This window comes from Chinchilla lanigera, unplaced genomic scaffold, assembly GCF_000276665.1.
Source record: "Chinchilla lanigera isolate Chin_1 unplaced genomic scaffold, ChiLan1.0 scaffold00028, whole genome shotgun sequence".
Classification (NCBI taxonomy): Eukaryota; Metazoa; Chordata; class Mammalia; order Rodentia; family Chinchillidae; genus Chinchilla; species Chinchilla lanigera.
In genome coordinates, this window is record NW_004955429.1 from 20,833,441 (window position 1) to 20,846,556 (window position 13,116).

The window sequence follows — 13,116 nt, forward strand, 5'->3', positions numbered from 1 at the left end:
CCTCTCTCTATCCCCCCCCCACACACACACATACACACACACCTGCATACAAGGGATTCTAAAGGGAAGCTGCCTTACTCCTGGAACATTTCAGCAGCTTTGGAGGGGCCCCTGCCTGACCTTCTGCCTCAGGTTTGGTGTCAAGGGCGCAGTGTTCTCTTTGTGACACCACCGGAATCCCTTGGAGGCTTTGCCAAAACACAGACGCCCCCTTCCCAGGGTCAGAGTAAACAGGCAAGGGGAGAGGGAGCCCCAAATGTGCATTACCCCTAAGTTCCTGGGGAGGAAGATGCTGCTGGTTCAGAGACCCCCCTTAGAAAGCCACAACACAGGAGCCCCTCTGGGAGGGAGATGTGACCTAAGGGCAGGGCTGCAGTGGCCCCCAAGGGACCTGAAATGCCCCCCAAGGCCTAGAGTTACAGGTTTCATGGCTAGACTGTGGTGCCACTGGGAAGTGGTGGAACCTTTGGGATGTAGGGCCTAGTAGGAGGAAGTAAGGTCATTCTGGATGTGGCCTTGAAGGGGACGTAACAACCCTGCTCCTTCCCCTCTCTTTCTGCTCCCTGGTACCACGAGATGAGCATCTTGGCTCCACTTCTCATCCCCTGCCATGATGTGCTGCCTCACTACAGGCCCAAAGAAACAGGGCCAAGCAACCATGGACTGAAGCCTCAGAAACTGTGAGCTGAAAGAAATCTTCTCCTCTTTCAAAGTGATTTTCTCAGGTGTTTTGTCACAGTGCTGGAAAGGTGGCTAAATATAGGGACCCATGCTTAGTTTGCTCATCAGAATGCTCAGCACCTAGTAAGGTGCCTGGAACATAAAAGGCCTTCTAGAAACATATGGATAAGACTTGGTCACAAACAGCTGCAGTACCAGACAGCATGGGGTAGACACGGCCCAGTGTTTTTTTTTTGTTTTGTTTTGTCTTTTTGGGACAGGGTCTCGCTATGCAGGTCAGGCTGGCCTTGAGCTCACTTTGTAGCCCAGGCTGGTCTCAAACTCACAAGGATCCTCCTGGAGATGGCCGAGTGTTACATGTGTTCTCAGAAAAAGAATTTTACTTGTATTCTGATGAAAAAGTGTGAAGGGTAATATAGGGTTTATTTCATTTGAACATCATAATTTCATAGAATTTACCAACGGAGGTCAAGGTTAATCCTCACCTCGGTCTTTTCTCTCCCTCCAAGAAGTCAGACTACCTGCACTTCATGTGATTCCATCGCATCTTTGTGTTTACACATTTATCGTACACGGACATCTATGATCACTAAGTAGCAGAAAGTTTTTAAACGTTATGAATAACATGATATAACGCATTTCATAAAGTGCTTGTTCTCTCCACTTAAAATGATGCTTTGTATTGTCGCAAAGTATTTGTAACATGACAGTTATCATCTCAACCATTGTAAGTATATAATTCAGTGGCACCAAGCATATTCAGCGTTGTACAACCAGTACCACTATCCATCTCCAGAACTACCTTTTCATCTTCCCAAAATGAAACGCTAAACTCATTAAGCAACTTCCTTAACATTATGTGTTAATATTTCTTCATGTTGATACATCAGCATTGCTTTATCATTAGGACTGCTATATAGAATTCCAGGTTGTGAATCTGCAACTTTTATTTTCCCTCTCCCTTTTTTGTGCACCCATCTCTAGGTGCTCGCATCCTGATACTCACTGGTAGGCAGAGGATGTGCGTCTTCACCTCCACAAATGGCTTTACTCCTTTCAGCTCTGAGGGCCCCATGTTCCTGGTGACGTTGGGTCAGGGCTTACTGGGCTTTAATGTTTGCAATGTGGTGGGTATGAAATACTATCTCATTTTACTATACACTCTCCTGATTACAGGTGAGGCTGAGCATTCTTCCATGCATTTATGAGTGACTCAGCTGTCCTCGTTTGTGAATTCCTGTTTATGTCTCTGCCATTTTTTGGGGGGGGGACTCGATTATTTGTTCATTGATCTGTAGGCATTATTTACATATTCTGGATGAGGGTTTCTTTGTTGATAAAATTCAATGCAAATATCTACTCCTACTCTGTAGCTTGTCTTTTTGTTTGGTTTGAATATCTTATTACAGAGAAATTTAAAGTTTTAATATTGTCAAATGTATCAACATTTCCCTTTTTGATTTGTGCTCATTGTATCTTAGTTATGAAACCCTTCTTACTCTGAGGTCAGAGTCCCTTATATTTTAGAAGTATAAACATGCATGTCTTTTATAAAACCTCTAATTATCTAGTTAGTAGCACAATTATATACCATTGATCTTGCATGTGTGAGAAACATTAAGTACATACATTTTAAGTATACCACTTTTAAATTTTTTTAGTTGAAACATATTTATATGTATTTATGGTTATAAAGTGTGATAACCTGATCCATATATATGTATAGTCATCAGATTGGGTAATTAGCATTTCTTTATGTTGAGAAACTTCAAGCTTTCCTCTTTCAGTTATTTTGAGACAGACAAAAAATTACTGAAAACTACAGTCACTGTGCTCTGCTAGAGGCTATTAGAACTTGTTCGTCCTACCTAACTGGATTTTGATCCCATTGCAGGACCTCTCTCTATTCTGCCCTGCGCTGCACAAGAGGGCTGGGAGAAGGTATGGAAGCAGAGACACTGGTGAGGAGACGCTTGTGTCATTCAGGCAAGCGCAATGTTAATTAAGGTAGAACTGGGGGAGGGTGGCAGTGGGTGGATTTGAGAAAAATGCAGAAAAGTAGAATCAATGGGAAACCTGACTGAGCCAAGGAAATTACTACCAACAGCGTGTCCTGAGTGGACCTCCCCATCACTAAATCAGACTCTCCAGCCTGAAAAGGTTCTTAATGCTCATCCAGAACGGCCAGCCATCTGTCACTTGACGCCTCTGCCAAACATCAAAATGGAAACATTCTGCCTTGCTGTCTTTGAAGAAAGCAGAATACTGCAAAGGATGAAGGAGGATGGAGGGTTGTGCACAGGAAAATTCCAGCCACAGGAACAACACCCAAACCCAGCAACTGGCCCTCCATTCCACACATGGGCACTCAGAGTGTGAAAATAAAACCTAACCTTGCTTGCCACTGTGTGTTATTATCGTTACCTTGTACCCTGTCTACAAACCTAAGAGTTCTGGAGGCCCAGGAGGCAGGTCTTAGCTCCTGCACTGTTTGCAGCGCACTGCTGGCGAGTAGGTGTCAACAGAGGACAGTAACAATTAGGGAATGGACTCAGCCTGTAATTGTTTTCCCAGGTAGCCTCTGATAATCAAGGAAGATAATCATTTATCTTGGGGCAAAGGGTAAAACCTGCCATAGATTCAACCCTGGAGACAAACACTGTGAATATAAGAGAGCTACACCCTTCTGTGGAGAACAGTGAACTACACTTGACTACAGACTTAATTCTGGAGCCAAGTTTTATCAAATAATTTTGTAAAGCAGGCAACAGACAGCCTGAACTATGCATCCACAGCTGCATGCCTTCTCAGTCTGTCTCTTCTGATTCTTTCTCTTTCTTGCTTCTCCTCTTCCTCCCCCACCAAATACTATGGAGGAGTCTGGCTTCTGGCAATCATTACTCATCCCAACATGATCACGTGTGGATGTTTCCCGACACGGGAGCAAAGGAGAGCAACACGAGGTATTCAGATGCATGTGAAGGAAAAATAGCCACACCAACGTACTGCAGAACCTTGCAGGACAAGACGCTGGGAATGGCAGTGGCTGGATGGGACAGGATATCTGCCTAGATGTCACGAGCAACTGCTGTGGTTCGGGTGTGACTTAGGTGTCCTGTCAGGGTCCTCTGTGATGGAGGGGTGGCGCCCACATTGGTGCTATTGGGAGGTGTGTGGGCTTAAAGAGGTGGGAGGCCCTTGGGCCAATGGAGGAGCACCTTCGGAAGGGACTGTAGGGGCTGGGGATTTAGCTCAGTGGCAAAAGCGCCTGCTTGGCAAGCGCAAGGTCGTGAGTTCGGTTCCTGGTACCGGAGAAAAGCCAAAAAAAAAAAAAAAAAAAAAAAGGAAGGGACTGTGGACCTTAGTTTCCGCTCTCTACTTCAGGTTCAAATGTACTGGCTGACTTCCCCCTCGCCCCCGGCTTCTGATACTGCTATCTACACCACAGAGTATGTGGAGGACCACCTGGGTGACTCTCCTTGAAAGAGGAGCAATTGTCTCCATTGGGCTGAGCCTGACCCTGTTTCCATGTATTGACATGTACAGAGCTGGCTGGGATTTTTCCTTATCCCTCCACTTGGCTTTAAGCAATGCATATTGGTCTAGCCTGAGGTGCTGATAGCAGTCTTTGAAGAGAGCAGGTGTTTCCCTGACCCCTCCCCTAGTTCCCAGGAGTGAGTGAGGGGGGTGCTGGGGGGGATGTGGGCCAATGTGCCACCATGTTGGCTGGGATCCCGCCTCTAAATAGAGGCTATGATTTTCTCCAGCTTGAAAGATCACACGTCAGACCTGAAGAACCAACCCCAAAACATTAGGTACTATCTTAACTGTGTCATGCAGATTACTCTTTCTGCATAGCCCTTTTGCATTTGCAGAGGTCATTTCAGGCCTCCTATCTAGCTCAAGGCATTCACCCACAGGCCCCCTCAAATTCTCAGTCACTCATCCCCAAGCCACTTCCTCCTTCTTGAATGAGTAAAACCCAGGTTCAGCCCTGGGTGGAGGCCTTTGCTGTGGATGGCCATCATTGGGGCTGGATTTAGGTCTCCTTGACTTCCCATAACTACAGATACGCCTTAGTGTCTTTATTCTCAGCATGGGTTGCACTGGAAGTGGTAGATTGGAATGAACCCACTAGGATTCCAGTAACTTTCCACGGGATCACAAATGTAAACTCCCTGGGCCGTGATGAGGATGAGAAGGGCTCTCTATAGAGCTACAAAGTGTGGATTGCGTGGAGGAAGGGGAAGCCCACTGAGCGCTGGGGTTACACCGCCGATTTTGAGTCTCCAACGCTGTGAAACAAATAAACCTCTTTTCTTAGTGTCTCACGTTATCAAGACACAAAGCAATTTTTCTTAAAAGAAGAGAGAAAGTAATATCCCCTCTTCTTATCCAAGAGTGACTTGGATAACAACCAGAAGTGAGGCAGGGTTAGTGGTGGTGCACGCCTGTAGTCCCAGCCTGGTGGGGGACAGTGAGGGAGGAGGATCGCTGCCAGTTTGAGCCAGATCACGGCCAGCCTGAAGTACACAGTGAGACTCTAGCTAAAAAAAGAAAAAAAAATCAGGAGTGGATGAAAATCAGGAGTCTCAGAATTTGGATGGGTGGAATCTGGTCATGTTTTGAAATGACGTGTATTTTAATTAATGGAAACAGGAAGAGAGATGTGTGAAAATGTAAACAAAGGAAAATGGAAAAAAACATTTACTTTCCAATGCTATCTTTCTGAATCTAAAAAGATAACGGGAAACACAATTTTGGGCCTTCTAGGTGTAAACAAAGATGTTGTGGCTTGTGTCTAGATATCCCCCTACAGCCTCATGCACGCACAGGTGGGGCTTTTTGGAGCTGGCTGGACACTGGGCCTATGATACTGGGATTAAGGGTGTGTGGTAATAAATCAGCTCACTGATTGGAGTTTGCATAATTCTGGGTGTGGCTGAATGGATTTACTGAAAATAGAAATCCCGCCCTGGGTGCAGGTGGCACCACCAAAAGGCACGTAGCCTGGATAGGCTAAAAGGGGAAAGGGAGGCTGCTGCTTGCTGCCTGCTGCCTGCCATGCTCCTGAGCCACACCACCCAGCCTTGGAGCCAGCCAGTCATGGACTAAAGCCTCTACATACTGGGAGCCAAAATAACTCTCTCCTCCTTTAACTTTCGGAGTTGGGCATTTTGTCCTGGTAATGAGAAAAGTAACTAAGAAGATCTTTGCATTCCACAGCACCAAACAAAGCACTTTTTTGTGTGTTTAAGAAAAATAGAACTCATTGGACAAACACCGTGAGGTCTGCTGTGATTTTTGTGGAATGTGTTTCCGCTGGGGAAGTGCAGAGCCTGTGTTTTGGAAATCATCTTATTATGGAGAAGACCCCCCTCACTCTATCACACCTGGGCAGACACTCTCCACATTCAGCAGCACAGGTGCCTTCTTGATGGGGTTTGGATTGAGTTCTACTGCTCCATTCTGCTACAGCACATGGTTTGAGGATCTTTGTGAATCCCAGGACAGAGCTCAGTGGAGTTAACAATGCTGCAAGTGGGGACAAGGATGTCACCAGAGACTCTGGAGGAAGCCAGAGGGGTTTCTTAACTCCATAGCATATCTATCCTTCATTTAGAAATCATTAATTCACTTCTCCTGAAATCAAACACAAAACTGCCAACCAAGATCGTAACTTGAATTCTTGTGACCTATTTTCCTTTACCAATCAACCAGCGAACAAACTCATGCACCCTCACGGTTTAATGATGAAAATGAATGAACATTATTGAAATTACTGGAGCCTCAATGAACTAATGGAATGGTAACATACTTCTTACATTTCAAAATTATCTCTGAAATTCAAATTAAATTCTCCCACTGTCCTTGCTACCATGTCATTCAGTCTGGGAGTCACAGCACCCTGTGAGCACCTGGTAGAAGCTAGGGATGCTCTGCCGAGTCACACAAAGAGACACGATCTTGCACATAATTTTAGACGATTCATAGATTTTCCTCCTCTCCTTCAAAACAAAATCCCAACATCTCAACTTAGCACTTCTCTTTCACTAACTGGGATTGTGACAGGTTCAGAGAGCCCCAGGACTGGGTCCAGTGTAAGAACATTCATGGTTACTCAATGATCCGGCTTAAAGTGGGGATAAAGTTGTTCAAGGACAGAAAGTTGTTACTCTTTCCATTTTCAGTAAGCGTTGGTTAACTGGAGATTTCATAGCATAAAAAACAAGGTCAGGTTCTCTTACACAGACAGGGACCTGAAACCTCTGCCCTCAGAAGAGTGAAATTGATCAAGAAAGACTGTGAGCAGAACCACCCTAAACAGTTTACAGACCTAGAGGAAAATGGAGAGGTCCCCCAAAAGATCAAGATGCAATCTAAAATTAGCCCTAATGGTCTTGTTCTTTTGTAGAATCAGCCCACATGGGAATGCTGGCTTCAAGAATGCATAGTGGAAAAAGAAGAGTAAAATTATGTATATATGTATATACAGGAAAGCTAACATAGTTGTACTACTGACTTCTATCACTTTATTGAAAGGATTGGTTAATGATGAATTATTTTGATCAATCTTGTGTGTCTACATTTGTTTTCCTGAGTAACCACTTTGAAGTTATCAATATGTAATACAACAACCATTGTTAATTCCCTGTCACCTTATCTGTACTTCAGTATTGCTTGTACTATTCTTGTGCTACTTTGTAAACGGCTGTCTGTCTCTTAATATGTTTTCATTCTTTTACGTCTAAAAAAAAAAAAAAAAAAAAAATGCATAGTGCTCCAGGCACAAGCTCTGCCTTGCTAAGCAACATCCAAGCAATGTCACTTCTCCCTGACCTACCAGGAACCCAGCTTCCCTTCCCAGCCTCTCTGGCTGCTTCTCAAACTACTGGTTCTGTATCAAAATTTCTGCCTCCCTGTAGGGAGTGGCTAAAGCTGGGGATGGATCACACATGCAGGGCAAAGACAAAGCCCACTGGAGAACACAGAGAGCTCAAGGCAAGCCCTATAAACAAGCTGTTTCAGCTCACAATAGAAAGCTGCTAGGCAGAGGGGTTGAAATTGACATCAACCTCCTGAGAGTATAAATAGATGCACTAAGGGGGCTGAGCAGTTCTTTCCTCCCCAGCCTGACAGAGGGCTCCACCTGACCTCAGCTTTCTGTCTCTTTATTTCTCCATCCTCTCACTGTCCTCCCCCACCCCTGAACTTTGACAGCTGTGGGTAGCAGCATCTCCCCTTAGACACCCACCTTCAGGAAGGCTGTGACACTTGGACCAGTGCTCTGCTGGCAGACAGTTTTTCGAGAGCAAAGCCAGATGTACAAGGATAAGGATGATGGTAGTGTGCAATGAAACAGCCCTGAGGCTACCAAGGACCTCTTCAGTCCCATGATCCACCTGTCTCTCTCTTCATCTCATGTTACTGCAGCATTTGTCAGTGTCAGTTATTCCTACCTCCTTGAAATTTTCTTTGTCTCCAAATACTAGAACTTTCTGACATTCCTACCATGTTAGAAGCAATGAGTAAGGCACAGGAGGAAAATGTACCTAAAAGGTCAACTGTACACAGTTTTCCTGGAGTGATGAGGGGTGAGGGGAGAGATAAGTATAGGGCCATCACAGTGAATCAGCAGGATAAGGATCATGATAACGACTGTATAAGGTGCGGCGTGATGGCCAGAGGACAGAGGATGAGCTTCCTCTGGTTGCTATAAGAAATGAGCACAAACTTAGTAGCTCATAATGTTATCGTTTAGCTCCTATGTGTCCCCCAGAGGTCTACTACTGAAGGCTTGGTTCTCAGCTAGGGTGCTGGCACCTTTAAAAGTTAGGAGCCTGGTGGGAGGTCTTTAGGTCATTGGGGGTGTGCCCGTAAAGGGGACAGTGGGACACAGCCTTCTTGTGTTTGTCACTTTTGCTTCCTTTGGCCATGAGATGAGCATTTTGTTCTACCATGTGTTCTACCAAGGATATGCTGCTTGGCCACAGGCCCAAAAGCAACAAGACCAACCAACAATGGGCTGAAATCTCTAAGACTGTGAGCCCTGATTTTAAAACCTCTTTCTTTATAAATTGATAATTGGGTAAGTTTCCTACGACTGCCATAACAAATGACCATGAGTTTAGCGGCTTAAACATAAATTGTTTATTCCTTACAGTTCGGGAGGTCGGAAATACAACATGGGTTAATAGTGTGGCCTTCCTTCTGTAGTCTCCTGAGAAGAATGGATTCTCTGGCTGTTAGGTTTTATATTTCTGTGTCCCCTCAAAGTCTCCTAGGTTCATAGGTGGAACTTTTGCAAAGTAACTGGATTATGAGGGTGTTAAGACCTGACTTACTATTAGGAAGTGGGCTCTGGTTGGAAGAATGGGTCACCATGGGCATCTCCTTTCCTTAACTCTCCCTGCTTCCTCTCCACCATCATGTCCCTCTGCCATGCTGTCCTACCTTAGAGACCACCAACTTTGGACTGAAATATGAACCAAAATAAACTTCTTCCGGCGGCAGGTAGACAAGGGAGTACCATCAAAAAGAAAGGGCAGGGAGCCCAGTGTTTTGGAAGAAGCTGAAAAATGGGCGGAGGGTAGCATGTGGAGTTTAGAGGGGAAAAGGAGAAGCTAGATCAGGAACGGAATTTTTTGTTTTGTTCTTATTTATTTATTTATTTATTTATTTTTACCATGCCAATGGTACTACTTTAGGCTATACTATTGTCTCCTTTTCCTTTTCTTTAAATTGCCTCCCTCTTAAATAATTTTTATTTGGATTTTTGTTTTGGCGCCAGGGACTAAACTTAGGGCTTAGTCCTATACAGAAAGGTCCGTGAAATCTCAGGTTTCATATATTAGTCATTCTTGTCAATGGGCATTAACACGACTTAATTATAAAAAGAAAATGTTCATCCACGTAATGTGGAGACTTATCTGGCCATATTCATGAATGGATCCAAGCTTTGAGAAATGGAGCCACAAGCACGCAAAGCCAGTTCAAGTTTATAAGCAAGGAAAGGACATGATGGGGTTTGCCTTTGATAAATAATTCACCATCACGAATCACCTTGGACCGACGGGAACGCATGCCAGACAGCAAAAACACAGTCAGCGAGAACCCATCCACAAGATGCGGGTGAGAGAGGAGGAACTGGGAGGATGGAAATGACAGGAGTGGAGGGGAGGGTCTGAATGTGAAAAATACTAAGGAGGTAATTCACAGGAAATGGATTCTTCTCTGAAGCTTCCAGAAGAAATGCTGTGCCGCCAGCCCATTTTGTACTTCTCACCTTCAAACCGACGGACACTGAGGGCAGAGCAGAGAGGAAGGGTTGGCTGGCAGCACCTCCACGGTTCTAGCACGGGTAGTGCAGCAGCACTGCCCATGAGTCAGGAGAGGACATGCAGGGGGCACAGGCTAGGGGAAGCAGAGTGCAGGGAAAACGGTCACGTGGGTCTGGAATATGTTGCCCTGGAAGTGTCTGTGGAGCACTCGTAAGGACCCGGATGTGTGTGCCTGAGCACCTAGGAACTGGGGAGCCTCTACAGCAGTGCTGGCCATAGAAATGGAATGCTGAGATGTCCGAAGAGCCACATTAGAAAAGTAAAAGGGGACAGGTGAGATGAATTTGAACAATATGCTTTAATAACCCAACAACATACCCTAAACATCCTATTCCAGGATGAATAAGGACTGGTGGTACAGCTCAGTGGCAGAGTGCTTGCCTAGTGTGAGGTCTTGGGTTCCATCCCCACCACTAGAAAAAAAAATCAATATAAAATTTATCAAGACATTTTACCTCCTCTAAGTCTTTGAAATCCAATGTATATTACCCTGGAGCATTTTCATTTTGGATGCTTCCAGCACTCCAGAGCCCCAGTGGGGAGCACCTTCTACATCAGAGAGTGCTGTTCTCAAGGCCACAGGCAATGCAAGAAGTAGAGCTTGGGGAAAAGCAGACAAGTCCGATGAACATCAGAGTCTGCAGCTGTGTGCACAGGCACACCAGACAGCGAGAGAGGAGACAGCCAAAAATTACTCAGAAGCAGTGAGAGTGACAGGAAGAGAAGGAGGAAAGAGCTGACAGGTCGAGAGCATTTATAAAAGGAGAATGCAAATGCAGAATACTACACTGGGCTCAAATGCTAGGGGGAGAACACCCCACCCCAGCCCTACCCAGCCAAAGTGTGAGGGATCCGCACTTCAGACAGCTCAGGCTCAAACCCTAGCCTCACTGCTCCCCCGGGCCTCTGGGGCAGCACTGTCCACACCAGGGACCTCTGATGCCACCGCAGCCGTAGGGCACAGTGTTCAGCCTGCTGGCCGCATCCCGCTCCAGCCTGCCTCCTGGTGATCCAGGCTGCACTACGGGCCTTAAATCTGATTTACCTCCAGTCCCAGGAAGGGAAAGACAGGGGAGCTGACACCACCAGGCCAACCTGAATCTGAACCACGCTCATACAGGAGTAAGCCAGTGCACAAATGTAAGGGAGTGGCTTTGATGTGTTGCTACTGTGACAAATTACCACGATCTAGTTGGCTCTCCTGTGGACCAGAGTCGGGCAGGGATCTCACTGAGCGAGACCAAGGGCCTGGCATCCCCGCCACAGGCTCTGGGGAGACTCTGTTCCCTTGCCAGGTCCACCTCAGCCGCTGCCTGCTTTCCACAGGGACCGCAGCGGCCAAGTCATCTCCCGCAACCACCCCTCTGGCTCTCTCTGCCACTCTTCAGGAGGCTTGCGATTACCTTGCGGCCACCTGGCTAATCCAGAACAACTCTAGACAGAGCCGGAAGAACCTGAGAGCCCAAGGGAAGTGGCTCCCCAGCTCGGGTTCCGGTGAGCTCTGCGGGGGGACTGAGACAGGTCAGTGGGAGAAAGATCGACTGGGGGAGCAACCGGGGGAATGTGAGGGTAAAGCAGTAGCACACTGGGGAGCTTCATCCAGGGCAAAGGCAGGTGGGAGCGGAGGTCTGCTGGATTATACGGGCCCCAGGGGGTGTCCCGGCTCAGCCAAGCAGTAACGGTCGGGCTCTTGTTTCAGGGCTCGGGGACAGAGCGCTTCCCTAGGATGCAGGAGGCCCTTGGTTCCATCCCCAGCCACACTCCAAAACAGGGGGAAGAGACGGAGACACAGACAAGCAGGTAGGCTTCAGAGGCAGGGAGGCTGCGGGCAGAAAGCCTTGGTTCTGGCCACACTTGCTTCCTACAGACTCCGCAGGGCTCAGCCTCTGCGCTCAGACTTTCCACAGCCAGGTTCCGCAGAGCTCTGTCCAAGGTCTCCCTCGCTGTTTCCGGAGCGCTCCGGGACAATCCCCTCTTCCTCCAAGGCTTCAGACTCCATTTACATGCTGATAGCCCCGGATTTGCATCTCAAACCCGAGCTGGATTCCCGGACTCCTGGAATGGCCCGCAGGCCAGGAATTTAACTCACAGCCAGATTCATTTGCCTTCCAGCAATTCCTACCTCAGAGGTATCACCCAGCTCTTTCAAACTGGAAATCTGGGGGTCGTCTGAGGCCTGTCTCCCTTTCACAAGCTAAATCACACCTCGGCCTTCCTTCCCCGTGGTGACGTTACCCCTGCCTTCCGCTCAAGGGCAGGCTTCCCGGGTGTGACAACCTCTTAACCAGACATGACGCCCCGTTCTTCCTCGGAGGGGCGTCCTCCGACATAGTTACCGAGCTAAACCACTCCCCAGTGTGACACAAATTTTCACAAAGCGTCCTGTACATCCCGGCTGTGTCACCTTCCCTGACCCTTAAAATCTTTTTTTCTGTGAATTCTTTTTCTTAAAAATCTTACACTTTCTGGGCCGAGTATATATAGCTCAATGGCACAGCGCCTGCCTGGCAATCTCAAGGTCCTGAGCTGATTCCCGGTACCTAACCCTGCCCCCGCAAACAAAACAAAACAAACCCTTCACGTTTTCCAAAATGCACCATCCACTTAAAATAGGAACGAGCGTTAAGGTTCCTTTGTCCCTTTCTCCTAGGTCCTGTCCCCAGGTGATTCCCAGGCGAGTCCAGCTTTGTCAGCCACGTGGTCACGCGGCTCTTCCGCCGAGTGTAACGCAGCCCGTTACAGAACCCGGGCGCCGCTGTGTGCCCTCCCAGCTTCCCGCAAGGTCGGAGAAAGGCCGCCACGGCCAGAGCAGCCAGCGTCTATCTGGCGTCCGCACCCCGACGGAAGCCTCAAGAAGCCGGCAAACTAGTTTCAAGAGCGCAGCGGACATCCGCAGCGTGCAGACCGCAAAGCACTCACGATGCCTCCTTCCGCTCCCCCCCAGTATTTCTCCCCCAGGATGTCTGGAAAATGCTGATCCCTTAGGAAGTTTGGTGGGGCCGCGGCCGAGCGGCTCAGCCCTCGGGGAGGCGCGGGGGCTCGAGGGGGAGCCTCCGCGCGCGGGGCACGGAAAGCGCACACCCGGCGGCGGCAG

General features: G+C 47.5%; 1 long non-coding RNA gene across 1 annotated transcript; it reads left to right on the top strand.

Annotated features, from left to right (window-relative positions):
* Nucleotides 1-509: 509 nt before the first annotated feature.
* Nucleotides 510-2,661, top strand: LOC106148821. The gene is made up of 3 exons (XR_001234521.1): nucleotides 510-680; nucleotides 1,666-1,763; nucleotides 2,576-2,661. It is a non-coding gene; the product is annotated as an uncharacterized LOC106148821 (long non-coding RNA).
* The last annotated feature ends 10,455 nt before the right edge of the window (nucleotides 2,662-13,116 follow it).